The 14,290-nt window shown below is 40.9% G+C and overlaps 1 long non-coding RNA gene across 3 annotated transcripts in view; it reads right to left on the reverse strand.

The window, feature by feature from the left end:
- LOC121400680 overlaps window positions 1-14,290 on the reverse strand; it is a 44,872-nt gene that overhangs the window by 10,516 nt on the left and 20,066 nt on the right. Inside the window, exons 2-4 of one of the 3 annotated variants that reach the window (XR_005965907.1) lie at window positions 10,194-10,895; window positions 9,265-9,368; window positions 7,180-9,107 (exon numbers count right to left, since the gene is read on the reverse strand). This is a non-coding gene — a long non-coding RNA (uncharacterized LOC121400680). Of the gene's footprint in view, window positions 1-7,179; window positions 9,369-10,193; window positions 10,896-14,290 lie in introns of all 3 variants that reach the window. The other 2 variants (XR_005965906.1, XR_005965905.1) reach the window with 2 other exon arrangements.

Genomic DNA, 14,290 nt, shown 5'->3' on the forward strand with positions numbered 1-14,290 from the left:
CATCACTATGCGTCTGTGCTAGAGAACTGTGTCCTATTTATAACCTGGCCCACACTGATCCTTCTCAGGGTAAGCATATTTTTGCAGTGTCATGTTCCTGCTGATGGAATTATGGGGAGGCTCTTTTAAATCGTTTTAGATAGATTTCTATGCCATAAAACATGATTACACATTTACACATTCACATTTTGAAATCTGACATGGGGCCCCTAGGCTTATACACGAGTCAATACATTTTTCCAGTTTTCTTAGGTAAATTAGGTACCTCGGCTTATACACGGGTCGGCTTATACACGAGTATATACGGTAAGAGTATTTTCATGTATCTATAGCATTATTATAGCATTATTAGCTGTGGGCCTGGAGAAATGTTCAAGGGATGTTTTATCCAAAAAGAGTCTGAAAACCACTGTCCTGTGTAAATTAGAATACATAATCTAGTTGCTTTAGTAATGGGCACATGTATTTGACTGTCCCTTTTCTTCCCACAATCCACAAGTTCTAACTCCCTAAAAATTCCACAAACCTTTATTAACCTAAATCTAATAAAAGGACAGTTTTGGCTTCAGACATTACTCACCAGTTTAACATTAATGGGTTAATTTATGGCTAATTTAGATTATACTCAAAAGCTTTACTTTCTTGAGTGCCCAACCACCATTATTGTAGCATACAAAATGTTATTGTATCTCATAAACTAAAACCTAATCCTGTGACTCCCAAACTTAAGGTCTAGCCACCATTGGAGTCCATCTTGAAGGCTACTTAACATGAGATTTGTGGACAATATGTATACACTCTCATAGAGACACTTGGAATCTAGACTGGTGGGCAATTATTGAGACATTTGGGGGTGAACACCTATTTGTTTCCTAGGTTTAAGTGTTGCTAAAATGAACGCTGGCTCACTGCTAGACACATTCATAGGGTCCACCTTACCAGGTTGAATTGGGAATTTGATACGGGGGACACAGCAACAGCATAAAGCCAAATCACTAACCTGCTCTGGGCCCATGTGCCTCTCTATAAAAAAATGTACCAGCCCAGGGGGTTCTTTCTTATAAGCCCCCTGCAAAATAATCTTCAGAGGGGCCAGATGCACTACAATCCCCAACCACCCTCCTGCCAGCCCATTCCCTGCCCTGTGTCCACCCACATTCCACCCCCTTCCCCACTCAGCTGCCTGCATCCCCCTTCCCTAGTTGAAGGTAAGAGAGAGGTGGGCAGAGAGGTTCCACATAACTTTAGCGGAAGAAGACCCTGCGGTCCGAGCCCCCCTGTTCCCCAGCCTCCCCCACCTTCCTCTATAGTTACACCACTGATCCTATTGTACTGTGCATTTGCCCCTCCAAGCTCATTCAAGGATTAACCAGGAAAGGAGGGTGAGAAGCTCTCAGCAGCTTTTGTGTAGAAAAGGTGCACCAGCTGAGTCAAAATGTTAGTGTTTTGGATCATGGTGGGTGCCTAAAAAGGATCACCAACTTTCAGCAATACATAAAAACTGTCAGCACCTTATTTAAATGTTTTTAAAGATATAGGGACAAATTTACTAAAGGGTGAAGTGGCTAACGCTGGCGAAAATTTGGGCACTTCGCCAATTTACTAACGGGCGCTGGCGTAATTACGCTAGAGAAGGTGATAGACTCCAGCGCAACTTCACACTCTAACGCCAGTCGTATTTTCGCTCTGGCAAAAGAGCATTACTATGCAAATTCACTAAGTTTTTGTTTTTACTGAAAGTTACCTCTATCGCCAGACTTGCCTTCGCCACCTCAAACCAGACGAAGTGCAATAGAGTAGACAGGACTTGGTCTAAAAAAAAGTTGAAATTTTTTCCAAGTCCCAAAAAACGCTGGCGTCTTTTACTTTTTACAGGGTGATAGGCTGAAAAAGATCAAAATAGTTTTTTCGGGGTACCCTCCTTCAATCCTACATTTGATAACATATGGCACCTAAACTATACTGTGGGCACATGTGTAGGGCATTATAACAACTCTATATAATTTTATTAAGGTTCCCTGGCCTTGTATAGTGTAATGTATTTGCTGCAGCATATACGGTCATTGTACTTAAACTGCACGCCGTATGCAAATTAGCCAACGCTAGCGTAACTTCGAACTGCTGGTTGTATTTTCGCTGGCGCAACTTCGCAAGTGTTTGGAACCCTGTTTGCAACTTCGGATCTTTGTGAATTAGCATTGTCCAGGCGAATTTACGCCTGGCGAAGTGTTGCGATGTGTGCAAAGCCAGTGCTGGCGAATTTTCGCAGGTAAGTAAATTTGCCCCATAGTATTTATCAAAATAATGAGCAAAAAAAGTTCAACATATTTTAACTGCCACAGACCCCAAGGCAAGCTACATGCTTGTGTTTGCATTAGGGCAATTGTACCTGGTAAGATTTGTCACCCACGGTTGACTCTGCACTCCTGCGGGCAATAGATTTACTGAAAATGCCATTGCCTCCCTTCACATTCTATCATGATTCCCTATAATTTACAATTACAAGGCATTTTGGAAGGTTTGTTGCCAATGATAGCACACTGCGGGTGACAAATCTAACCGTGTGCCAATGCCCTAACAGTGTAATATATGCCAGATCTGTACACGTGAGTTTGTCTTGTCTGGGTTTTCCATGAATAATCTGGGGTTTCCATGAACTCATCCCATTTAGTTGGTCTTACTAATTATTTAAAAATAAACCCTTATACCTTATAATGTTGATGGGGCTGTTCACAAAATGTAACTGCATTATATCCAGCTGTGGTTTTGGTCAGACTCTAATCCTCAGACTGTTAGGCCTAAAGGGGTACTTTGAATAGCATGAAGTCAGTTACAGTGCTATTTGGAATACACAAATATACAGTAAGTAATCTTTTTAGAATCAGTCGTGAATCTGACCATAATGAGAACGACACAAAATATCTGAAAACTCAGACTCCAGCATTTTGACTTATTATTACAGTTTGGCTTGAGCCGACATAACAGAAGTAGAAGAGATCCATGAAATATATGAAATCCCCTAAAATGTTACTTGGGTAAGCAACTATCCCATAATGACTAACTTCACTAAACTCCATAAGGCTCCTTTTCTCTGGGAGAAGTACTTGAGAATCCCAACAGATCTTATAGCATCCATCCCTGATAAATTAACAGTGTTAATCCATTTCACCCAATCTTCATCCATAAGCTTTTGACTGTCTGCACAGTATGGTCACTTTCATTCTCACAGCATCTCTGTCACTTTCCCACTCATATCAGTCAGTGTTTGGTTTTCCACCTTGATTGGGAGACGCACAGAACTAGCAATCTTCCAGTCAAGCAGCTTCTGTAAGAACTTCTGTAAGTGTCTTGGCCCGTGTTCTAATGCAGTGCTGGGCCAAGAGTACAGGACACCCTAGGAGACCCGGCACACCACCGTGCTCCCCCCACCTCATGCACACATGCCCTCAAACGTAATGTGCACACGCATGTGCAGAGCACTGGAGGGGAGGGAGGCGGGAGAGAGCAGCGAACATGGGGTAGGCAGAAGACAGGTACCTTCCCAGCGCCATTGTTTCGTTGTGTCCTAGGCAGGTGCCTACCCCTAATTCCTACCCTGTAGTACATAACTTTGATCTGGGGATGCCTCGAGGGGCACAGCCACATTATGATACGATTTCGATTTTCTTTTCTCTGCTCCTCAGCTCTTGAACCCCTGCAACTGATGAACTAACTGTTTAATTTTTACAATGTGTTTATATTGTGGCCACGTCACATTTTTAACCAATTCACCTACTTGGGAGTAGTGATCAAATTGGCCATCACTGAATTCTATAAGGTAAAACGTATCACCGCTGTTGGCCATCATAACAAAAATTTAGGGCATGGGAATCCTTACTGTTAAGTCCTAGGGGGAAAATACAACTCATTAAAATGATTCTTCTTCCCAAACTGACATATGTACTACTTCAATCCCCCATATTAATCAAAAAGTCCTTTTTCACCAAGTTAGACTCAATGCTTAGGCAATTGGTTTGGGCCGGCACACGCCCCCGCTTGAGCCTAAATACTTTAACCAGAGATAAATTTCAGGGGAGGGGTGTCCTTTCCTAATATTTTTCTGTACTATATGGCGGCACAGCTAAGCCACCTTGCTGCCTGGGTAGAGGAAACATTGCATGAGTCGTTGTATCAACTCCATAAAACACTGCTAGGTACCACAGGGACCCCCTTCTAATGGCTCCTTTTTAAAAAACCACAAGAGTCAGCATACAAAAACCAAGTCATGCAATTTATGCGCTTGATTTGGTGGAAGGCAATACAACTTATAAAAGCAGATAAACTGCTGCACCAGACCTGTGGAGTAACATGCTTCCCAGGTATTGCTAGACTAGTGAAAAACCCAATATGGGAAAGGAGTCGGATTCTTACAATAGGGGATGTGTGGCAAGAGGGCACACTGATTTCCTTTGACACATTGCAGCGCAACTTCCAATTGCCAGTGCACCAATGGCTGGGCTATACCCAAATAAAAAGTAGACTGAAGAGGCAGAATAGGCAGCAAGCAATTCAACTAGCCCAATACAGCCTGACTGACTATTTAATGCAAGGCTCTACAAAAGGCCTTATATCTAGGAGATAAGCAAATCTCCATACCGCACTATTTAACAAACCTCTTGAAACCCTAAAGAGAAAGTGGGAAGGAGATGTGGGGGTATTGGATGACAAGGAGTGGGATGAGCTGCTTGCCTCCTCACTATCAGTTAAATTATAGAGATCATATGATACAACTCTATTTTATACATAGAGCTTATTATTACCCAGCTAAATTATACCGCATTTTCCCCACACTTTCCTCTGAATGTCCCAGGTGCCGTGCACAACAGGCCTCACTTTGTCATATAGTGTGGGAGTGTACTGCACTGACACAATATTGGGCAGGAGTTCTAGATAACCTGGATGAAATCCTAAAGATACAATTAACAAGAATAGCTAGAGTATGCATATTCAGAATTGGTCTTAACAACACCTTTACCTATCTCCAAAGCATTTTTATCAAAGAATGCCTATTCCTACCTAAAAAGCTGATTACGCGGGAATGGAAGGACCCATTACCACCCACTGCCTCGCAGTGAATGAAGGAGGTTAAACAGTCATGCACCCTAGAGAGCCTCATATAAAAGAACAGAGGCAGTTGTAAAAAATATCATAACATTTGGGAAAAATGGATGGAATGGGTTGTATAAATAAACAGTATCTTGTAATTACCTGTATAGTTTGGTACTAGGATGTAATATGTATTTTGAACAGTATGCTATGATATTTGCCACTTATATGTTAAATATTGGTAATTGTGATGGAACTCTTTGGTATCGATTAATGTGACAAACTGCTTGTAACTGTTTTCTTTATGACTTTTAATAAACCACGTCTGAATTAAAAAAAAAGAAAACCCAGTGTCACATTAATGAACCCTGGTAAGAACATAACCAGTGTGCAGTTGGGATCTGATTGGCAGTAAGCCTGGCAGTTAAACAATGGATGAGCAGTAGTTTATAAGGATTGGGTTCCCCATCAGAAATCGTATAGTGCTGTTCAACTGAATGGCTGTGCATATTCACTCTGCTAATTTAGTGCCATTAAATAGATTTGGCCAAAAGATATCAAGCCTGCCACCACATCAAGGTAGACTCTCTGAGCAGGTCCCTACCTAACTCTATCCTATAACTCTATTGCAGTAAGGCAAAAAACCCCATCTGTCTCCAGTATGGCTCAGTTGGGTAAAAAATCCTTCCTGACTCCTTCACTTCCATTACTCCCTATCTAACATACCCTACCTTTATGTTCTACATAGCTTATTGACCCTGTTTCCCTGTCCATATCCTATTTATCCTACACTCTTCTTATATTGTGTTAGTGTATCTTGTGTTACCTGATGTATGGTACCTGTGCTTTTTGCTTCCTATATTCTGCTATTTTATTTATTTGAAATATTTCGTCCTGCCCACTACATAGTAACACTGTAGCAAAGGTTGAAAAGAGATTTGTGCAGTTCAATCCTTTGCTCATACAATTCCTATTAATTGATCCAGAGGATGGAAAAAAAAAACATCTGTTTCCAATGCGGCTCATATGGGAAAAATGCCTTCCTGATTCCAATTTGGCAGCTAGTCCCTGGATCAATGATGTATGAAATGCATTAATGCTCTGGCATCCTATCCTCTAGTCTCTTTTATGTGCTATTTATGTTGAACTCTATAGTTTTCCTTATGCTATACAATAAAATTCTAATTCTATTCTATTATTAATTGAGAGTCCTTTAGTTATATCCTTTAGCCAAATGTATCAGATATAACTAAAGGAAGTAGAGCTGGACCCAAGCACAGGTAGGAACACCTGTGTGCTAAAAAAAGGCTGGGCCCAGTGGGCCACAAGTAATGGTAAGGGGCAAAGGTAGTGGCTAGTGGTATGGGGCAAAGGTAGTGGCCAGTGGTATAGGCCAAAGATAGTGACCGATGGTATGGGTCAAAGATATTGGCCGATTGTAAGAGCTGGGGGCCGGTGGTATGGGCCAAAGTTAGTGGCTGAGGGTAAATGCCAGAATTGGGGGCCGATGGAGGGGACAAAGGTAGTGGCCGGTGGTATGGGCTAAAGATAGTGGCTGGTGGTATGAGCCAAAAATACTGGCTGGTGGTAAAGGCCAAAGTTAGGGGCAGATGGTAAGCGCCAAAGATAGGGGCCAGAGGTAAGGGCCAAAATAGGGGCCACATTCAGTAAAAACATACTGTATCATAAGTAAATACATATGATACCGATGTACAGTGTATAAGTCCATTGCTATAAATGTATGGTTTCTAAGTATAAGTAAGGTTTGTGCACAGGCTATAATGGGTTCAGAATGCCCCCCCTCCCGTGATCTCATTCAGGACACACATACTGTAGTGGGTATTATTCTTGCTTTATGCAATTCTTCGGCCACTTATTGGACCTTTTGACACCATAAAACTACAAATAGTGGAAGCTAATTAAGTTATGTATATTTCTGACAAAATAAAAAGGCATAAAATTAATAGAGAAATGTTTTCTTATTTTGAGTTGTAAAATTTTCCAAAACTTTCCTAGAGCAAACTTTACTATTTACCCAAAACTGTGTTTATGCAGTGCATGAATTACTTATATATATAGAAGTCATGTACTTACTACTTCAGGCTGGATAGGGGTGTTCCAGCTGTTCCCAGTTGATGGAATTAAAAACTGTGTGTTTCCGAATGTTCTCCATGAAGCCTAGTTGTTTTTTGGGGTCCTTCTCTGGGAGCTAAAAAAACAAAAAAATGTAATTAATTTATGGTCAGATTGCAAACTAATCAATCAGTGGGAATGTCAGGATCAGGGCTGCTGCTGCTGGAACTGAAGGAACACCATTATGTCCCTGGGAATAGAAATGTTATAACAGGACTAGGAACCTCCTCTCAAAATCCCCACTTTTCTCAGAAGATGTTCCAAATCTGAGCTAAGTCCTTCTGGAAAAATGGACTGACAGATGTGTATTTTTCTCTGTGGGAGCCCTTGTAGAAAGGAGCTGTTTTGCTGGCCATTTTACAGATGACAATCCCGAGTGACCACCAATCTGCTCCGACATCATAGCCCTTCATGTCCATGACCTTGCAAAGAAACTATTGGTTAATTACTTCTAGAACATGGTTGTACCTAATGCTTTAAATAAACCTTTATACAGTGATTTGGTCACTCACCACAGAGAGATCAGATGCTCAAATGCCTCAGAGCTATATAAATTCATTTGGAGTATCTCACCTGGGGCCATATATTTCGATATCCCAGTCCTGCCTCTTATTTTCCTACCACCAAACATGTCCTTTATATATCCATCGCCGGTCATCAGGATGTTGTTGATTTTTATATTCCTGCAAAGTAGAAATTTGATTTAAGGGGAAGGGGGAGAAAGGTGATAGAATACCCCCCATCCTCAAAGTTTATTATTCCTTGAATGTGACAGTCGGAGAATATCACTGTCCACTTCATTCCTTTCTTAAGGAAATAATGTCTGCCTTAAGGACCTGAAGTGGAGCCTCCTCGATGCTCGTGGCTAGAGGAATGAAATCCAATCAAAGTATATCACTGTCCACCTCATTCCTTTTTTTGGAACTAATGTCCCCTTTAAGAGGCTGAAGTAGGGTTGCCTCGATGCTCATGGCTAGAAGAATGAAATCGAAGAATATCACTGTCCAATTCATTCCTTTTTTAGAAAATAATGTCTGCCTTAACGGGTTAAAGTGGAGTCTCCTCGCTGCTCGTGGCTAGAGAAATGAAATCCAGTCAAAGAATATCACTGTCCACTTCATTCCTTTTTTTGGAAATAATGTCTGCCTTAAGGGGTTAAAGTGGAGTCTCCTCGCTGCTTGTGGCTAGAGGAATGAAATCCAGTCGCAGAATGTTATCAATGAATGATAAAAATTGGTTTTCCTGTTGGAAAAAAAAACGATCATAGGCTCGAAGATGCGCTCTGGTCTGAGAACAAAACCCAACTGCCACAGTGGCATGTGCACTTGACTTCAGAAACTAATAGTCACATTGCTATGTGCAGGCTCCTGCCATTCCCAGCCCTTGGATGAGGGAGCCTAATAAAAACTGTACAAACTATAATATTACAATAAAATATAAAATCTATCTATATTTCAGTTGGATGGCTCTGTGTCTAGAAAAACCGAATTCCGAATGTTCTCCATGAAGACTAGTTGTTTTTCAGGGTCCTTCTCTGGGAGCTAAAAAATAAAAAGATGTAATTAATTTATGGTCAGATTGCAAACTAATCAGTAAGTGGGAATGTCAGGAACAGGGCTGCTGCTGCTGGAACTGAAGGAACACCATTATGTCCCTGGGAATAGATATGTTATAAAAGGACTAGAACCTCCTCTCAAAATCTCCACTTTTTGCAGAAGATCTTCCAAATCTGAGCTAAGCCCTTCTGGAAAAATTGACTCATCCTGAATGACAAATGTGTATTTTTCCCTGTGGGAGCCCTTGTAGAAAGGAGCTGTTTTTCTGTTTACAGATGACAATCCCGAGTGACCACCGATCTGCCCGACATCATAGCCCTTCATGTCCAGGACCTTGCAAAGAAACTATTGGTTAATTACTTCTAGAACATGGTTGTGCCTCATGCTTTTAAATAAACCTTTATACAGTGATTTGGCCACTCATCACAGAGAGATCAGATGCTCAAGTGCCTCAGAGCTACTGTATATAAATTCATTTGGAGTGTCTCACCTGGGGCCATATATTTCAATGTCCCAGTCCCGCCTCTTATTTTCCTACCACCAAAAATGTCCTTTATATGTCCATTGCCGGTCATCAGGATGTTTTTTAAATTCCTGCAAAGTAGAGATTAGATTTAAGGGGAAGGGGTGAAAGGTTATAGAAGACAGCCCCCATCCTCAAAGTTTATTATTCCCTGAATGTGACACGGCCCTTTTCTTAATACCTCTCCCAAGAATTCCAAGCATGAATTCAAACCATGGGACTAAGCTGACAGTGGTCTTTACACAAAGATAAATGATATTGGACAGTCAGTTTTCTTCATAACCAAAGTCTAAAATCCAAAATAAGGAAAAAACGCTATATGCTTTCTGCACATATACGTGCATTCAGAGGATTGCTAGCTTTTAGAATCACCTCCATGCTACACACACATATCTAAATAAATGTCCAGAGGGTCATCTATTTCTTTCCTGAAATTAATCTAGAATTCCAGCATTTTGCACTTCCTACTGGGCACAAGTGATGCCATAATACAGGGACAATTTGTGTTCTCATGTGGAAATCTAGTGCAAAATGTGTTCATATTATTATAGGTGTTACACAGGGTTTTTGCTTCCTGTATTTGTGATTTAGTTGGTGCAAAAAAAAAATTAAATGAACTTTAATAGGCACGGCTCCTTTATCTTTACCTGGGTTAGTATGTCTGTAATATATATCCCCTTCTATTGTACAGTGCTGCAAATCATGTTGGTCATATCTGGGTTTAAGCATGGTGGCTGCCAACATATTCCGCAGTGCTGTACAATAAGTAGGATTATACATTGAGCATAAGAAATTATATACAGAGCAACAATAGAGTTAAATATTACACAGTAAAGCAGAAAATACATTATTAGCTTGGTGGTTTTCTATGATATTAACTGCCTGCTTCTCCTTACCTCCAGATTCACGACTGTCCTACATGCTTAGGGGCAGTTTTGTTGGCTCTCCTTTCTTCTCTGCTTTCTTCTGTTCTACCTTCTCTTCTTCCTCACTGTTGACTAAGCACTGAACTTTTGCTTTTTTCCTCTCATTTCCTTGTTCAGTGCTGTCCCCTCTGTAGCTCCTTTTATTCTTGATGGTGAAGTGGAGTCTCCTTGATGCTCATGGCTAGAGGAATGAAATCCAGTCGAAGAATATCACTGTCCACTTTATTCCTTTTTTCCAAAATAATGTCTGCCTTAAGAGGTTGAAGTGGAGTCTCCTCGATGCTCTTGGAAAGAGGAATGAAATTCAGTCGAAGTATATCACTGTCCACTTCATTCCTTTTTTCAAAACTAATGTCCCCTTTAAGAGGCTGAAGTAGAGTCTCCTCAATGCTCATGGCTAGAGGAATGAAATCGAATCGAAGAATATCACTGTCCATTTCATTCCTTTTTTTCCAAGTTAATGTCTGCCTTAAGGGGTTGCAGTGGAGTCTCCTTGATGCTCTTGGAAAGAGAAATGAAATCCAGTCAAAGAATATCACTGTCCAATTCATTCCTTTTTTAGAAAATAATGTCTGCCTTAACGGGTTAAAGTGGAGTCTCCTCGCTGCTCGTGGCTAGAGGAATGAAATCCAGTCGAATAATGTTATCCATGAATGATAAAAATTGGTTTTCCTGTTGGAAAAAAAAATGATTATAGGCTCAAAGATGCGCTCTGGTCTGAGAACAAAACCCAACTGCCACAGTGGCATGTGCACCTGAATTCAGAAACTAATAGCCACATTGCTATGTGCAGGCTCCTGCCATTCCCAGCCCTTGGATGAGGGAGCCTAATAAAAACTGTACAAACTATAATATTACACACAGAATAAGATATAAAATTTATCTATATTTCAGTGGGATGGCTTTGTGTCTAGAAATAGTTACTTGTTACATACACTATGGGATGATTCAAGAAATTATTTTATCCTTTGGTGCTACTTTCCATAAAACTGTCAGGTGACAATACATTAGATGCACTGTAGTCCCCTATTATTTTAGGAACTAATGGGATTAAACATAATGAAAAATAAGAAAAAATGTAAAAAAAAAAAAACTATATCCCACACACAGGCCTGGATTTACTGTGGATGCCCCTAGGCTAATTGACTACTTCTTGCTACCCTAGGCCAGGGCCATTGTGGTCTTGCCACAAATCCAGGCATGTCCCACAATAAAGACTATGAACACTGCACCTTGAACTTCATTATACACTGCATCTTGCTAGGTGCTGCATTAGCTTTTGATTCAGATCAGATGCTGTGGATTAGCACAACAGAAGTTGGGGAGCTACTGGGGCATTTCTGGATTCACAGATCTTTACTGCTAAAGGGCTGTGGTTACCCTGGGCTGGTACAGAAACCCAAAACATAATGTGTAGCATTACTATGCTGGCAGGATTATTTGTTTTCCTATATACACACTATATGAAAAGCAAGATTGAAGGCCAATGAGAGTGGGATTTGGGGTGAATATTTCCTGTCCTAGATATTTTTAACATTGTTTAAAAAAAAGGGGCGGGGGCATCTCGAAGAGAAACAATACTCTTGGAGCAAGCAGCTGCTGCACTTAGCTCTTCTGAACCTCCCTGATTATACCTGCCAGTCTTGAAACAAGTGCTGCTTTCACCAAATGCGCACAGCCTTCTGCTACTTCCTGCTCTATGCACCGTGATGTACACATGCGCTGTCAGCCTCCAGACCCTCGCAGGTAGCTGCTTTGCTTTTTTATTGGCTAGTGAGTCTAGGGGCGGGCTGAACTGTATCGGCACCTTCATCAGCCTATTTGCATAGCAGAAAGGTCCCAGCAGCCCATTCACTTTAGGAAGAGGGCAGGCCATCAGGCAATTGCCCGATCCCACAGATGGCCAGTCCGGGCCTGCCCGATGTCCATCCCCATGCACTGGCTACACAATTAAACTGTGAAGAGAACTGGGGAATGTGGGGAGAGCAGTGATATCTAGGAAGTGCTGAATGGAAAGTGAAAGTAATTGTCTGCCCTGTCTCTATGCCTAAGGCATAGAGGAGGAGCAGACAATATTTGATTGACAGCTGATATTTTTAAATGCGCTTACAACAACTATGAATGCTTTAATACAAAATTGAAATTGGATTTCATGTTTAATTTGGAAAGGACTTTTATCATACAGATTTTTGTGTCTGGCTGACAGGTCCCCTTTAATTTGGTTCCCATGAGAAAAAGGTTATAAATCCCAGTACAAGGTTGTAGTCTTAAAATTACAGAGAAAAAGCAAATCAATTAGAAACCAAGAATGCAATTTTGCTTGGTGTATAGTGTTCTCTGTTTTTTGGGTCAGTAAAGGATAATCAGGGGTTGTTTTATGCATTAGTCTTATGTCAGGATTCACCACTTATAATAAGATATTTATATGCAGTTTTTGTGCATTAGAGATGGCCAGTATTGTTGATTATATGGATTTCTTTTGGTTTTTATCTGTAAGGGTGACAGCATGTTTCCAGGTAGCAGGCTCCAGCGCCGTAGTGTGTGGGTGTGCAAATTACATGCCTCTAATTTACAGCAAAGTTTGAGTACAACTAAGTTTGACACACCACGCTCCAACTGCATCAGATGCAACTCCCAGTTCCTACCTTAACACTGGAATTCTGGGAAAAACTGCTGCATTATGGGTGAAAACATAATAATTATGCTTGAAATTGCACTTTACGTGCTTTCCGATGTAAAGAGGCCCTTATTTGTGCTTGCCATAATGTGTTGTGTGTAATGGCTTCAAAACTTGTGTGTAGGGTCCTTTTCTAACCTGATTGTTAGCTCAAGGTCCAAAAATTGTCTGCGGATATCGGCAGATTTGAAGATCCCATCAAGTACACAGGATCAGATAAGATCACCAAATGTGAAGGCTGCCAAACAAGGTAATCTTCTGGTACATGGTCATAGTTGTATATGTGTGAATCTACAGGAAAATTATTTCCCCCAGTGGAGGTGCAGGATAATAGAACATGTGCTCTGGCTGAGACAAACAATACTATTTTGGCCAAAACATGCTCCGGGAGCACTGTGTTGCCCACACTGAGAGGGAGCTCCCACTGGCAGTGGCCATGTTTGGTCACATGTATGCACATAATGAGTGAGCCTGTTGACACATTCATTTTGGGTATGTGTAGCATCATAAACATGCGCATCATGAGAGAGCTCGGATTCTCCCCACTATTTGCAATTTTCAAGTCCCGATCTGCTCCCTATGATTGGTACCCTTTAACATCCTCTGCATTAAAAAAAACATGCAAGCTGATTAAACTGATTAAAATGAGAATCAACATCAGGTTTTCAAAGATCTCCTATTCTGTAAATATTGCTTATCAAAGATAATTATAGGCAGGATATTATCTGCACAATCAGTGACTGTTACTACTGGGTATCAAAAGGCCTACTGTGGCTGCTGTTAAACAATTGGTTTATGTGACCACACACAAACGTCACTCACATCACCAACATTATTTGCACCGGTCATGAGCCTTGATATCCAGAGTTACCAGCTACCCCTAGTGGGCAAAAGTCATGAGATAAGCCTCCAGGAAATAATGCTCATGTACCAGGTAATTCAACATAGACTGACTGCTTAAGCTGGCCATAGACACAAAGATGCAGTCGTATGAAAAAAAGATTCTTACGATTTTCGGATTGTGTGTGGAGTGTTCCAACATTTTCTGTTCCATGGCAATCAGACGGGTTAAAAGATTTATGTCGGCTAATGATAATATCTCTGCATGTATTGCCTGACAACATCAATGGGTGACTCACTGTCACTAATATTTGTCAGGCATGACTTTTGTACGATTGCGGTCTGTCAATTAATAGCAGAACATCATCTGATTTGTTATTTTAATCTGAATTTTAATCTGAATGGCTAATGGGAGATTGTTAGACTAAACGAACCATAGTTAGTCGCACAAACAATAAAATCTGCTTGTCTATGGCCAGCTTTAGAACCCACAAGCCATGTGGATGAGAAGAGGTTTTCGATGTTACTAAGGCATGTTTAAAGTGTCAAA

The sequence above is a fragment of the Xenopus laevis genome, chromosome 2S (genome assembly GCF_017654675.1).
Source record: "Xenopus laevis strain J_2021 chromosome 2S, Xenopus_laevis_v10.1, whole genome shotgun sequence".
Lineage (NCBI taxonomy): Eukaryota > Metazoa > Chordata > Amphibia > Anura > Pipidae > Xenopus > Xenopus laevis.